The sequence below is a fragment of the Lissotriton helveticus genome, chromosome 1_1 (genome assembly GCF_964261635.1).
Source record: "Lissotriton helveticus chromosome 1_1, aLisHel1.1, whole genome shotgun sequence".
Lineage (NCBI taxonomy): Eukaryota > Metazoa > Chordata > Amphibia > Caudata > Salamandridae > Lissotriton > Lissotriton helveticus.
Window position 1 is genome coordinate 1,408,025,622 of NC_136057.1, and position 14,643 is coordinate 1,408,040,264.

General features: G+C 47.5%; 1 protein-coding gene across 2 annotated transcripts in view; it reads left to right on the plus strand.

Moving 5' to 3' along the window:
• The window catches only part of FARSA (phenylalanyl-tRNA synthetase subunit alpha), a 111,772-nt gene that overhangs the window by 13,490 nt on the left and 83,639 nt on the right, over positions 1–14,643 (plus strand). The window lies entirely within an intron of this gene.

Here is a 14,643-nt window from a genome sequence, read left to right on the forward strand (position 1 = left end):
TCTGCTTAATTCAGGCACTCTGTTCATCACCACCCCCTTTTCTGAATCATTTTGTCCACCATAAGCGTGGAAGGGTATACTCAGATGTGAGTGCCTTGCTCATTGCACCATCAGGATTCAAGCAAGCCGGGCCGAAGACGCCTGAAATGGCAGAAACCGGTCCCCGGAAGCTTGTTTCCTTCCCAGTACAAGAATTGGCTTGGTAGTTTGGTTTGCCCTGTTCCCATCATGCACTGGGACAGGAACAGACTAATTTGCATATAGCCAAGTTCTGAGCTGGGATGGTGCAGTGAGCTAAAAAACGGTGATGGATCAAGCCCTGATCTTTGGACTGGGTAAGAGTGGTCTGCTTAATTCAGGCACTCTGTTCATCCCCACCCCCTTTTCTGAATCATTTTGTCCACCATAAGCGTGGAAGGGTATACTCAGATGTGAGTCCCTTGCTCATTGCACCATCAGGATTCAAGCAAGCCGGGCCGAAGACGCCTGAAATGGCAGAAACCGGTCCCCGGAAGCTTGTTTCCTTCCCAGTACAAGAATTGGCTTGGTAGTTTGGTTTGCCCTGTTCCCATCATGCACTGGGACAGGAACAGACTAATTTGCATATAGCCAAGTTCTGAGCTGGGATGGTGCAGTGAGCTAAAAAACGGTGATGGATCAAGCCCTGATCTTTGGACTGGGTAAGAGTGGTCTGCTTAATTCAGGCACTCTGTTCATCACCACCCCCTTTTCTGAATCATTTTGTCCACCATAAGCGTGGAAGGGTATACTCAGATGTGAGTCCCTTGCTCATTGCACCATCAGGATTCAAGCAAGCCGGGCCGAAGACGCCTGAAATGGCAGAAACCGGTCCCCGGAAGCTTGTTTCCTTCCCAGTACAAGAATTGGCTTGGTAGTTTGGTTTGCCCTGTTCCCATCATGCACTGGGACAGGAACAGACTAATTTGCATATAGCCAAGGTCTGAGCTGGGATGGTGCAGTGAGCTAAAAAACGGTGATGGATCAAGCCCTGATCTTTGGACTGGGTAAGAGTGGTCTGCTTAATTCAGGCACTCTGTTCATCACCACCCCCTTTTCTGAATCATTTTGTCCACCATAAGCGTGGAAGGGTATACTCAGATGTGAGTCCCTTGCTCATTGCACCATCAGGATTCAAGCAAGCCGGGCCGAAGACGCCTGAAATGGCAGAAACCGGTCCCCGGAAGCTTGTTTCCTTCCCAGTACAAGAATTGGCTTGGTAGTTTGGTTTGCCCTGTTCCCATCATGCACTGGGACAGGAACAGACTAATTTGCATATAGCCAAGTTCTGAGCTGGGATGGTGCAGTGAGCTAAAAAACGGTGATGGATCAAGCCCTGATCTTTGGACTGGGTAAGAGTGGTCTGCTTAATTCAGGCACTCTGTTCATCACCACCCCCTTTTCTGAATCATTTTGTCCACCATAAGCGTGGAAGGGTATACTCAGATGTGAGTCCCTTGCTCATTGCACCATCAGGATTCAAGCAAGCCGGGCCGAAGACGCCTGAAATGGCAGAAACCGGTCCCCGGAAGCTTGTTTCCTTCCCAGTACAAGAATTGGCTTGGTAGTTTGGTTTGCCCTGTTCCCATCATGCACTGGGACAGGAACAGACTAATTTGCATATAGCCAAGTTCTGAGCTGGGATGGTGCAGTGAGCTAAAAAACGGTGATGGATCAAGCCCTGATCTTTGGACTGGGTAAGAGTGGTCTGCTTAATTCAGGCACTCTGTTCATCACCACCCCCTTTTCTGAATCATTTTGTCCACCATAAGCGTGGAAGGGTATACTCAGATGTGAGTCCCTTGCTCATTGCACCATCAGGATTCAAGCAAGCCGGGCCGAAGACGCCTGAAATGGCAGAAACCGGTCCCCGGAAGCTTGTTTCCTTCCCAGTACAAGAATTGGCTTGGTAGTTTGGTTTGCCCTGTTCCCATCATGCACTGGGACAGGAACAGACTAATTTGCATATATCCAAGTTCTGAGCTGGGATGGTGCAGTGAGCTAAAAAACGGTGATGGATCAAGCCCTGATCTTTGGACTGGGTAAGAGTGGTCTGCTTAATTCAGGCACTCTGTTCATCACCACCCCCTTTTCTGAATCATTTTGTCCACCATAAGTGTGGAAGGGTATACTCAGATGTGAGTCCCTTGCTCATTGCACCATCAGGATTCAAGCAAGCCGGGCCGAAGACGCCTGAAATGGCAGAAACCGGTCCCCGGAAGCTTGTTTCCTTCCCAGTACAAGAATTGGCTTGGTAGTTTGGTTTGCCCTGTTCCCATCATGCACTGGGACAGGAACAGACTAATTTGCATATAGCCAAGTTCTGAGCTGGGATGGTGCAGTGAGCTAAAAAACGGTGATGGATCAAGCCCTGATCTTTGGACTGGGTAAGAGTGGTCTGCTTAATTCAGGCACTCTGTTCATCACCACCCCCTTTTCTGAATCATTTTGTCCACCATAAGTGTGGAAGGGTATACTCAGATGTGAGTCCCTTGCTCATTGCACCATCAGGATTCAAGCAAGCCGGGCCGAAGACGCCTGAAATGGCAGAAACCGGTCCCCGGAAGCTTGTTTCCTTCCCATTACAAGAATTGGCTTGGTAGTTTGGTTTGCCCTGTTCCCATCATGCACTGGGACAGGAACAGACTAATTTGCATATAGCCAAGTTCTGAGCTGGGATGGTGCAGTGAGCTAAAAAACGGTGATGGATCAAGCCCTGATCTTTGGACTGGGTAAGAGTGGTCTGCTTAATTCAGGCACTCTGTTCATCACCACCCCCTTTTCTGAATCATTTTGTCCACCATAAGCGTGGAAGGGTATACTCAGATGTGAGTGCCTTGCTCATTGCACCATCAGGATTCAAGCAAGCCGGGCCGAAGACGCCTGAAATGGCAGAAACCGGTCCCCGGAAGCTTGTTTCCTTCCCAGTACAAGAATTGGCTTGGTAGTTTGGTTTGCCCTGTTCCCATCATGCACTGGGACAGGAACAGACTAATTTGCATATAGCCAAGTTCTGAGCTGGGATGGTGCAGTGAGCTAAAAAACGGTGATGGATCAAGCCCTGATCTTTGGACTGGGTAAGAGTGGTCTGCTTAATTCAGGCACTCTGTTCATCCCCACCCCCTTTTCTGAATCATTTTGTCCACCATAAGCGTGGAAGGGTATACTCAGATGTGAGTCCCTTGCTCATTGCACCATCAGGATTCAAGCAAGCCGGGCCGAAGACGCCTGAAATGGCAGAAACCGGTCCCCGGAAGCTTGTTTCCTTCCCAGTACAAGAATTGGCTTGGTAGTTTGGTTTGCCCTGTTCCCATCATGCACTGGGACAGGAACAGACTAATTTGCATATAGCCAAGTTCTGAGCTGGGATGGTGCAGTGAGCTAAAAAACGGTGATGGATCAAGCCCTGATCTTTGGACTGGGTAAGAGTGGTCTGCTTAATTCAGGCACTCTGTTCATCACCACCCCCTTTTCTGAATCATTTTGTCCACCATAAGCGTGGAAGGGTATACTCAGATGTGAGTCCCTTGCTCATTGCACCATCAGGATTCAAGCAAGCCGGGCCGAAGACGCCTGAAATGGCAGAAACCGGTCCCCGGAAGCTTGTTTCCTTCCCAGTACAAGAATTGGCTTGGTAGTTTGGTTTGCCCTGTTCCCATCATGCACTGGGACAGGAACAGACTAATTTGCATATAGCCAAGGTCTGAGCTGGGATGGTGCAGTGAGCTAAAAAACGGTGATGGATCAAGCCCTGATCTTTGGACTGGGTAAGAGTGGTCTGCTTAATTCAGGCACTCTGTTCATCACCACCCCCTTTTCTGAATCATTTTGTCCACCATAAGCGTGGAAGGGTATACTCAGATGTGAGTCCCTTGCTCATTGCACCATCAGGATTCAAGCAAGCCGGGCCGAAGACGCCTGAAATGGCAGAAACCGGTCCCCGGAAGCTTGTTTCCTTCCCAGTACAAGAATTGGCTTGGTAGTTTGGTTTGCCCTGTTCCCATCATGCACTGGGACAGGAACAGACTAATTTGCATATAGCCAAGTTCTGAGCTGGGATGGTGCAGTGAGCTAAAAAACGGTGATGGATCAAGCCCTGATCTTTGGACTGGGTAAGAGTGGTCTGCTTAATTCAGGCACTCTGTTCATCACCACCCCCTTTTCTGAATCATTTTGTCCACCATAAGCGTAGAAGGGTATACTCAGATGTGAGTCCCTTGCTCATTGCACCATCAGGATTCAAGCAAGCCGGGCCGAAGACGCCTGAAATGGCAAAAACCGGTCCCCGGAAGCTTGTTTCCTTCCCAGTACAAGAATTGGCTTGGTAGTTTGGTTTGCCCTGTTCCCATCATGCACTGGGACAGGAACAGACTAATTTGCATATAGCCAAGTTCTGAGCTGGGATGGTGCAGTGAGCTAAAAAACGGTGATGGATCAAGCCCTGATCTTTGGACTGGGTAAGAGTGGTCTGCTTAATTCAGGCACTCTGTTCATCCCCACCCCCTTTTCTGAATCATTTTGTCCACCATAAGCGTGGAAGGGTATACTCAGATGTGAGTCCCTTGCTCATTGCACCATCAGGATTCAAGCAAGCCGGGCCGAAGACGCCTGAAATGGCAGAAACCGGTCCCCGGAAGCTTGTTTCCTTCCCAGTACAAGAATTGGCTTGGTAGTTTGGTTTGCCCTGTTCCCATCATGCACTGGGACAGGAACAGACTAATTTGCATATAGCCAAGTTCTGAGCTGGGATGGTGCAGTGAGCTAAAAAACGGTGATGGATCAAGCCCTGATCTTTGGACTGGGTAAGAGTGGTCTGCTTAATTCAGGCACTCTGTTCATCCCCACCCCCTTTTCTGAATCATTTTGTCCACCATAAGCGTGGAAGGGTATACTCAGATGTGAGTCCCTTGCTCATTGCACCATCAGGATTCAAGCAAGCCGGGCCGAAGACGCCTGAAATGGCAGAAACCGGTCCCCGGAAGCTTGTTTCCTTCCCAGTACAAGAATTGGCTTGGTAGTTTGGTTTGCCCTGTTCCCATCATGCACTGGGACAGGAACAGACTAATTTGCATATAGCCAAGTTCTGAGCTGGGATGGTGCAGTGAGCTAAAAAACGGTGATGGATCAAGCCCTGATCTTTGGACTGGGTAAGAGTGGTCTGCTTAATTCAGGCACTCTGTTCATCACCACCCCCTTTTCTGAATCATTTTGTCCACCATAAGCGTGGAAGGGTATACTCAGATGTGAGTCCCTTGCTCATTGCACCATCAGGATTCAAGCAAGCCGGGCCGAAGACGCCTGAAATGGCAGAAACCGGTCCCCGGAAGCTTGTTTCCTTCCCAGTACAAGAATTGGCTTGGTAGTTTGGTTTGCCCTGTTCCCATCATGCACTGGGACAGGAACAGACTAATTTGCATATAGCCAAGTTCTGAGCTGGGATGGTGCAGTGAGCTAAAAAACGGTGATGGATCAAGCCCTGATCTTTGGACTGGGTAAGAGTGGTCTGCTTAATTCAGGCACTCTGATCATCACCACCCCCTTTTCTGAATCATTTTGTCCACCATAAGCGTGGAAGGGTATACTCAGATGTGAGTCCCTTGCTCATTGCACCATCAGGATTCAAGCAAGCCGGGCCGAAGACGCCTGAAATGGCAGAAACCGGTCCCCGGAAGCTTGTTTCCTTCCCAGTACAAGAATTGGCTTGGTAGTTTGGTTTGCCCTGTTCCCATCATGCACTGGGACAGGAACAGACTAATTTGCATATAGCCAAGTTCTGAGCTGGGATGGTGCAGTGAGCTAAAAAACGGTGATGGATCAAGCCCTGATCTTTGGACTGGGTAAGAGTGGTCTGCTTAATTCAGGCACTCTGTTCATCACCACCCCCTTTTCTGAATCATTTTGTCCACCATAAGCGTGGAAGGGTATACTCAGATGTGAGTCCCTTGCTCATTGCACCATCAGGATTCAAGCAAGCCGGGCCGAAGACGCCTGAAATGGCAGAAACCGGTCCCCGGAAGCTTGTTTCCTTCCCAGTACAAGAATTGGCTTGGTAGTTTGGTTTGCCCTGTTCCCATCATGCACTGGGACAGGAACAGACTAATTTGCATATAGCCAAGTTCTGAGCTGGGATGGTGCAGTGAGCTAAAAAACGGTGATGGATCAAGCCCTGATCTTTGGACTGGGTAAGAGTGGTCTGCTTAATTCAGGCACTCTGTTCATCACCACCCCCTTTTCTGAATCATTTTGTCCACCATAAGCGTGGAAGGGTATACTCAGATGTGAGTCCCTTGCTCATTGCACCATCAGGATTCACGCAAGCCGGGCCAAAGACGCCTGAAATGGCAGAAACCGGTCCCCGGAAGCTTGTTTCCTTCCCAGTACAAGAATTGGCTTGGTAGTTTGGTTTGCCCTGTTCCCATCATGCACTGGGACAGGAACAGACTAATTTGCATATAGCCAAGTTCTGAGCTGGGATGGTGCAGTGAGCTAAAAAACGGTGATGGATCAAGCCCTGATCTTTGGACTGGGTAAGAGTGGTCTGCTTAATTCAGGCACTCTGTTCATCACCACCCCCTTTTCTGAATCATTTTGTCCACCATAAGCGTGGAAGGGTATACTCAGATGTGAGTCCCTTGCTCATTGCACCATCAGGATTCAAGCAAGCCGGGCCGAAGACGCCTGAAATGGCAGAAACCGGTCCCCGGAAGCTTGTTTCCTTCCCAGTACAAGAATTGGCTTGGTAGTGTGGTTTGCCCTGTTCCCATCATGCACTGGGACAGGAACAGACTAATTTGCATATAGCCAAGTTCTGAGCTGGGATGGTGATGGATCAAGCCCTGATCTTTGGATTGGGTAAGAGTGGTCTGCTTAATTCAGGCACTCTGTTCATCACCACCCCCTTTTCTGAATCATTTTGTCCACCATAAGCGTGGAAGGGTATACTCAGATGTGAGTCCCTTGCTCATTGCACCAGCAGGATTCAAGCAAGCCGGGCCGAAGACGCCTGAAATGGCAGAAACCGGTCCCCGGAAGCTTGTTTCCTTCCCAGTACAAGAATTGGCTTGGTAGTTTGGTTTGCCCTGTTCCCATCATGCACTGGGACAGGAACAGACTAATTTGCATATAGCCAAGTTCTGAGCTGGGATGGTGCAGTGAGCTAAAAAACGGTGATGGATCAAGCCCTGATCTTTGGACTGGGTAAGAGTGGTCTGCTTAATTCAGGCACTCTGTTCATCACCACCCCCTTTTCTGAATCATTTTGTCCACCATAAGCGTGGAAGGGTATACTCAGATGTGAGTCCCTTGCTCATTGCACCATCAGGATTCAAGCAAGCCGGGCCGAAGACGCCTGAAATGGCAGAAACCGGTCCCCGGAAGCTTGTTTCCTTCCCAGTACAAGAATTGGCTTGGTAGTTTGGTTTGCCCTGTTCCCATCATGCACTGGGACAGGAACAGACTAATTTGCATATAGCCACGTTCTGAGCTGGGATGGTGCAGTGAGCTAAAAAACGGTGATGGATCAAGCCCTGATCTTTGGACTGGGTAAGAGTGGTCTGCTTAATTCAGGCACTCTGTTCATCACCACCCCCTTTTCTGAGCCATCATAGTATATTGGCAGGCCATGGTTGTCTTAGGTTCCATCAGCCCTTCCCGCCAGTGCGCTTGTATCGCTCTTGTTAATGCTGCTTGTATCAGGAAACCCCCTCTCGGCAGATCAAATCTTTCTTGGAGTGTCTGGTAGGGTAACATCGCCCCATCCTCGCACAGGTCTCCCAACATTTGGACTCCTGCTTCCTCCCAAATCTGCAATTGCGACCAGTTGCCGCCGTGCGGCAGCGCCGTCATTATCCCAAGCGGAATTTCGGGTGCATACGGGTGTAATACACCCGCCTTGCGTTGTGAGCGGTTCCAGCACAGTCCGAGCGTTTTCTCTTCCAGTGTTAACTCTCTGAGGTCTAATTTCTGCTGCAACGCTATGAACGAGAGGACGTGGCGAGGCACACCTCTGCCCCTCATATGTTCTGGACCTCTAAATTCTCACGCTATTTCCTGCGTAAAGATCTGCAGTTGGGCTGCTAAGTAATACAACTCGAAGTCTGGGACCGCCAGCCCTCCCTCAGCCTTAGGTCTTATGAGCGTCGCCTGTGCCACCCTCCGCCTTCCCGTGCCCCAGAGGAAAGACACTATGAGTGACTTCAATAATTTAAAAATAGAGCTAGGTATCCACACTGGTAGCATTCTAAAATAATATAAGAATCGAGGAAGGGCTATCATTTTTAATAGTGCTATGCGGCCCGTCACTGACAGCGGGAGGGTGGCCCCTCACACCGCGGCCTACATTCCCCTCCAGCAGGTCCGCCGCTGCATGATAAATGTGCACTCCTAGGTATTTCAGACAGGTGGGTTCCCACCGCACCGCTCGTGCCATGCTGGGTCTGGCCTCCCCCCCCATCGTGCTGGGAACAAACATGTCTTGGACCAGATGACTCTCAGGCCTGATATTTCCCCAAAGTCCAAGAGCAAGCTTTCATCTCCTGCCATTGCACTGCCATTGCACTGTCAGCGTCTTCAAGGAAGAGCAGCAGGTCGTCCGCGTATAACGATATATATCGTTGACCGTCTCTGCTCCTCAATCCCCCGTAGTGGTCTCCCGTCCGGATCGTGACCGCGAGGGGTTCCACCACCAAGGCGAAGAGCAATGGGGATAGCGAGCACCCCTGTCTCGTCTCTCTTTCCACCGGATATTACAATGATACAAGCGGGCCCACTCTCACTCTAGCCACCGCCGACGTGTACAACACCTTCGTCCATTGTAAATAATCCTCTCCTAAGCCAAAACGTCCTCCAGCAGGTGCACCAATCGCCAGATGTTCGCGGTCGTGTTCCGCGTTGGTATAAAACCAGCTTCATCGTCATGGACTAGTGTGGTCATGTGTGGCAACAATCGGGTCGCCAAGATGCTGCTCAGTATTTTTTTAGTCGGTGGTTAACATCGACAGCGGTCTATAAGAGGCTGTGTCCCTGCTCTCTCTCCCTGGTTTCAACAGTGGAATTACTAGCGCCTCCCTCATAGATTGTGGCAACTTCAGCCATGACACTTATGCCAATATATCCAATCCGTACATCACAAATTGGTCCCTTACACCTCTTGCAATCATTACTTAATGCATTAACTTCAACAGTTAAAAAGACATTGTTCATGGCATCACATATTGATTCATCTTCTATACTGAGATGACTTACTGTACTTTTCTCTTTTGTGGATCTACAAACAGTAAAAAAGTGCCCAATTTATTTTTACAACTGTTGCACCTTTTCCCTTGTGCAGGACAATTGGTATTGTTACCCATATGGTATTTGGATCAACATCTGTAACATGGTCCTGTTGATTGTTCCCAGTAGCCTGCGCGGATGGGCGCACAAGTCTCTCGAGCGCGCAGTGTGGCATTTGACGCATGCATATCAGCAGGTTAGTCCAGCAGCAGGTGCCTCCTGCACTTGCTGCATTTCTTTAGTTGAAAGGGCACGGCTGCTGGGCAGATTGTAAGCCTTTGTGAAGGTATTCTTGTTAATCGCAGCGCCCATCATGCGCTGCAATTATCTTGATTACTTTAACAAAGGCACACAATCTGTCCGCAGCCGCGCCCTTTACAGTAAAGAAATGCACAGAAGTCTACAATCATGACTTGTGCTGCATTTGGCTTTCTGTAAAATATTCTGACAAGAAAACGTTTTAAGACCAGTGAAAGAAAAACTGGCTGGCAGGCTACCCCAAAACAGATTTTAACTGCCCACAAACATTGCCCTGTGTTTTTAGGTTAAACGCCCTCTGGAGTGGAAAAGAGACTCACGGGCTCGTGTGGTGGGAGCCTTCATGGTTTGACTACGGCTTCTACGCCTGATGTGTCAACAGGGGCAGTTTTTGGGCCCTACGTGAGGTGCATATCTTGAGAGCCACCGAGGTTGGATTTGAGGCAGTTATCACAGGAAGCTTTGTGGCGCCAAGCCACAAATGTGTTAATTTCATTTGTTTCCTTTGTATAGTGGTAAGTGTGCCTGGGAGCTGCTTCAAAGCACCTCTCGGTGTGGACGACGCAAACATATACCGTAGCCCCCTCAGCCATTTCCTCCTTCACTAACTCTGAGGCAGAACCACCCTTCACTGCCTATTATGTAACTACAAAGAGACTCGTTAGTTATTTCTATCTCATTATGTTAGAACTGAAGCATTTACGTTGTTATATACAACAAAGGCGTAGTTGGTGCTTATTTATCATAAACAAATAAGAACCATTGACAAAGCCAACCGTACTGGCTTGTTGTAGGTGTAATGTTACTTCTTGTATTAGAGGTATGGGAATTTTCTCTAGTTTTAAGGTAGCGCAGAGGGTTAATATGCCTGCTGCAAAGAACGTGTACCATGCAGATCACAAAGGGCACAGAATGAAGATTAGTTAGCGGGTTACTACTTATGTCAGAGAGGTAATTTTGTTACTTGCCGTTTAGAAGTTAAATTCCTAATATAGAACAGTTAACTATTAATTGTCATCAAAGAACTTCATGCATACTGCAAGGTATAGATTAGAGCGTTATGATTCTTTTTCCCCAGCCATTCATTATCCAAATATTACAAATAGGGTTCATTTGGGCACAAAGTGCTTCTTATTAAAGAGAAATCCTAACCATGGTGTTACATTTTAAATTCTGAATTTGTGCTTCTCCAGACAAAGCACTCTTAAACTATACTGCCTATCAGTATGAATGACATGTCACTCCTATATCTTGCAGTCCTCTGTCATATGTAACATTTCTTGCCGATGTGAGAGAAGGCAGGCTTCGGAGCTTTGACCGGCATACCCCCGGTAAATGATTATCCTGAGCTACGGACACATATATTTTGTGCCTACTGAACGGCGGTCTGTCCTGGTAGTGGGTTGCTCTCATTATTGCAGCTAAGCGGGCTGCGTGGCAGAGAAAAAACGTCTGACTATGAACTGATAGTGAGCGGCCCAGAGCAATATAAGATGGCGGCTGACGAAGGGAGGAGCAGCTAGCCCTCAACGTTCTGACTGGACCCTGAGCTACCAAGGCCAAGAGTATCTCCCACGATACTCAGCTGAGTGGGCCGGAAGCGGAGACGCTGCACTTTGAAAGGTGTTGGCGGAAGACCTGGTAGACCCCTCACACCCGTCACAGCGAGGCGAAGACGGGGACTGCACTCATAGCTGGGTAGCGGAGAGGCCTATGTCGAAGGCGGCACCCAGTTGAGACCGGAGACTCCTGGCTGTGCGCCGTAGTGCAGATACATTAGACGGCAGCTGTTGTTTCATCTCCCTGCAGCCCGGTAAGAAGCGAACTGTGTGTGGAGGCAGAGATTCGCCATTGGGAGGTCTTGCTGGGGAGCTGGCATGCGGGATGGCCCAGCCGCAGCATGAATGATGGTTGGGAGCGTGCTTGTCTCCCCCCCCCCCCCCTCTCCCATGTCCTGATAACTGAAAAGTGAGGCAGTGGATGGCTGAGCAGCTGGGAAGTGTTCGCTGCAACAGTGCAACATTAGCAAAAGCAGCGAATGCATGTTTAACGTGTCCCCTCTGATGGTAAGGTTGATCATTGAGACTATACCTGAGATCATGGACAAAAGTGGTGTTCTGCCATTGTACTGGCTGCATAATGAAGGGCCTAATGTAACACGCCTGGGTGGGAGGGACGGGCGGGGGGTAACAGTTGGGGGATAGTTTGAATAGATACACAGGAACTGTGAAGTTACAGCTAAGCAAATGAGTAATTATTGAGTTGTTACGTCGGCTGTGGATGCCCTGGTAGTAAACTGATGGGGCAAAGCTTTTAGATGGCATTGATAAATGTTTTACCACTGTGGGGCGTTTCTTTGCAATATCATAATAGGAATTAGACGAATGAATCTAAAGTTGTATTGATAATTGTGATAGTTAGAAAACTCAATAAAATCTGTTTGCAAAAAAAAAAAATGATTGTCTCCGTCTAATATGTGTGCAATGTAAAGTAAACCCTACACTGGTATGAGAGACATTATAAAACAAATTAAATACATCTCAGAGAGAGTGGTAATGGAGACCTTGAGGGGCACTGTCAAAGGGTAATAGTGAGGGAATCACTGGCAGGGATGGTCATTGGGGTGCGCCAACACATTTCGTCACACAGGACGCCCCCAGCGCTAAGGACAGCCCTGTGCGGGGCATATTGCGTGCCTCTGAGAAAGTATTCATGGTAATTGCAGCATATGACTGGCACTGCGATTAACATGAATACTCACACAACCAACACTGATATGTGTTGCTGCAACCACAAGCACGGTCGAGTTACTGGCGCACGTAGCCTTGGCTGCAGCGCATACAGACCTTCCAGTGCCGCGCTTGGAGAGAAAAAATTAGAGGGAACATTGGTCCTGTTAACATTTTTCCCCCAAATGTTTTAGTTTTGGTCTTAAGTGAAACAGCATTCATGTCTGAATCATTAAAATTAATTGAAGAAGCTAGTTGCATAACATTAGTATTCTTTAAAGATTTGTTAGCACAAGCTTGTGTTAAAATTTTGGAAGAAACTACAGAGCGTTCAGTGCTTTGCTCAATAACCATCACCTCCTCTAAAAACTGATTTTTAAAATGCGCTCTTGAATCTTCTTGTTAAAACAATTAAATACTAATTGGTCTCATAACGAAGTATCCAAGTCAGTACCAAACTCACACTTTGATGCCAAGACTCTTAAAACTGCGAAACAATCTTCAATTGACTCTTCCTGCATCTGATTACGCTTAAAGAAAACATGTCTTTCAACTATAACAGATGGTTCATCAATGTAATGTTTACCCATTCATGCTAATGATTCAGAAAACACATTCCAATTCTCATCTCCAGCTGGTGCTGCAACAACAGGAAGATTATCAAAAACTTGTTGTCCTGCACTTCCTGGATGGTTAAATAATAAAGCTCTTTTCCTAGACGCCGAATATTTAGTTGCATCAATAGCTTCCAGATAATTATCAAAAACTCTATACCACTTATGCTATGAAGTGAGCGGTTTACCAGGGTTTTGTAGAAATAGTGGAGGTTACATCACATTATTAGGAGAAGACATATTTAAATATACAATCAGGAAGACAATCAGACTGTTTCCACAAGCAAGAATACAAATATTAATAAGTCTTGTACATAAAACAAAACAATATTGAAAAAGTACCGTAAAATAAGTCTTGACAAAAATTACATTGTGTGCCTGTCACGGGAAACAGGTGTCAAGCAGGAGATAAAGCATGTGCCTGTCACAGACACAATCGTAGAGACAAGCATACATGAAGAGGGGTGTCGCAAAGAAACGCTTCAAGATCAGCAGTTGCTATGAAAATATGCACGTTGAAGGATAGGCTGAGGTGTATCCAAAATTGTGCCTATCACGGAGAAACGCCTTAAAGAAAGACGTGTAGACAATTGGTGTAAGAATAGGCTGATAGGCACACGTTTGGAACCAACTAAGCCGATCACAGAGATGCGTCTTATAAGAATGACGTAGAGGCAGCCCAACGTTCCAAGAAGGCCACCAATTGTGTGGACGACATGGTGTCGACAGCCGATGCGTGAGTCATGTAATTTCGACGGGCGATGGAAGTACTGCAGGAAAGAAGAAGTCAGTCAAGAAGACGTCTCAAACTCCCGGCATCCATGGATACGGCTACAGAACTGTAGAATTCAGCATGTACGCAGGAATTCAATTAACGGTTGATAGCCAACGGACAACCCGGTAAGACCCAAGTTCATAAAATTAGTCAATAATAAAAATAATGTTTGTATCCATTAAAACGGTCTTAAGGAGGGAACGTAAAGACAATTGACCAATCATTACGTGTCCAGGCGTCTCGCAAAGGTAGAGTACTCCTCTGCAACTTCAAAACGGTGGAAAAAGTGATCTATGTGGTTGGTGAGTCCGTAAGAGGTGAAATCTTCGCCAAAAGATGTCGCTAGGATGGTACAGGAAATAATCCAGACGAAGAAGTAATCCACAATGTTTATTCCAATACGCTAGACCCACAACAGCTCTCCTTGGCAGCAGGGCAGTCAACGAGTAAGATCTCCTAACAATCTAGAACCTCTATAAACAGTGACCTAATACATTCTAAGAAGAACTCAACTTTATTAAATACGCCTAACAAAGTGCAATGCTACACATCACATACATACCCACATATTACAATGCCTAAAGTGAAATCTCTGCAGCAGAGGTGAGTCAGGGTGGAGTAAGAGAGGACTAAGGAAGCATGGGTCTTGAGGGGAGAGAGTGAACAATCTGATGGTTGGAGGCCACAGAAGAGAAGAAAGTTATGTACGTGAGTAAAGCATGGGCCAGCATGGTAGAGGGAATTTGGTTTTAATAAAACGAGAAGCGATTTGCAGCAAACAGTTACTGGTACGGAGTGATCTGAATATTAATTTGAAGCCTGAATGGAAAGAGGGAGGGGCGGGAGATCTGCTTAGGGAACACAAGTCTTCTCCCTATCGTTCTTTATGGGTATGCAGTTTGCGGTTTTACACCAACCGATGAGTAACCTGAATGGGACAAACGATGTACAGAAACTCTACACCTCTAGTTTTACA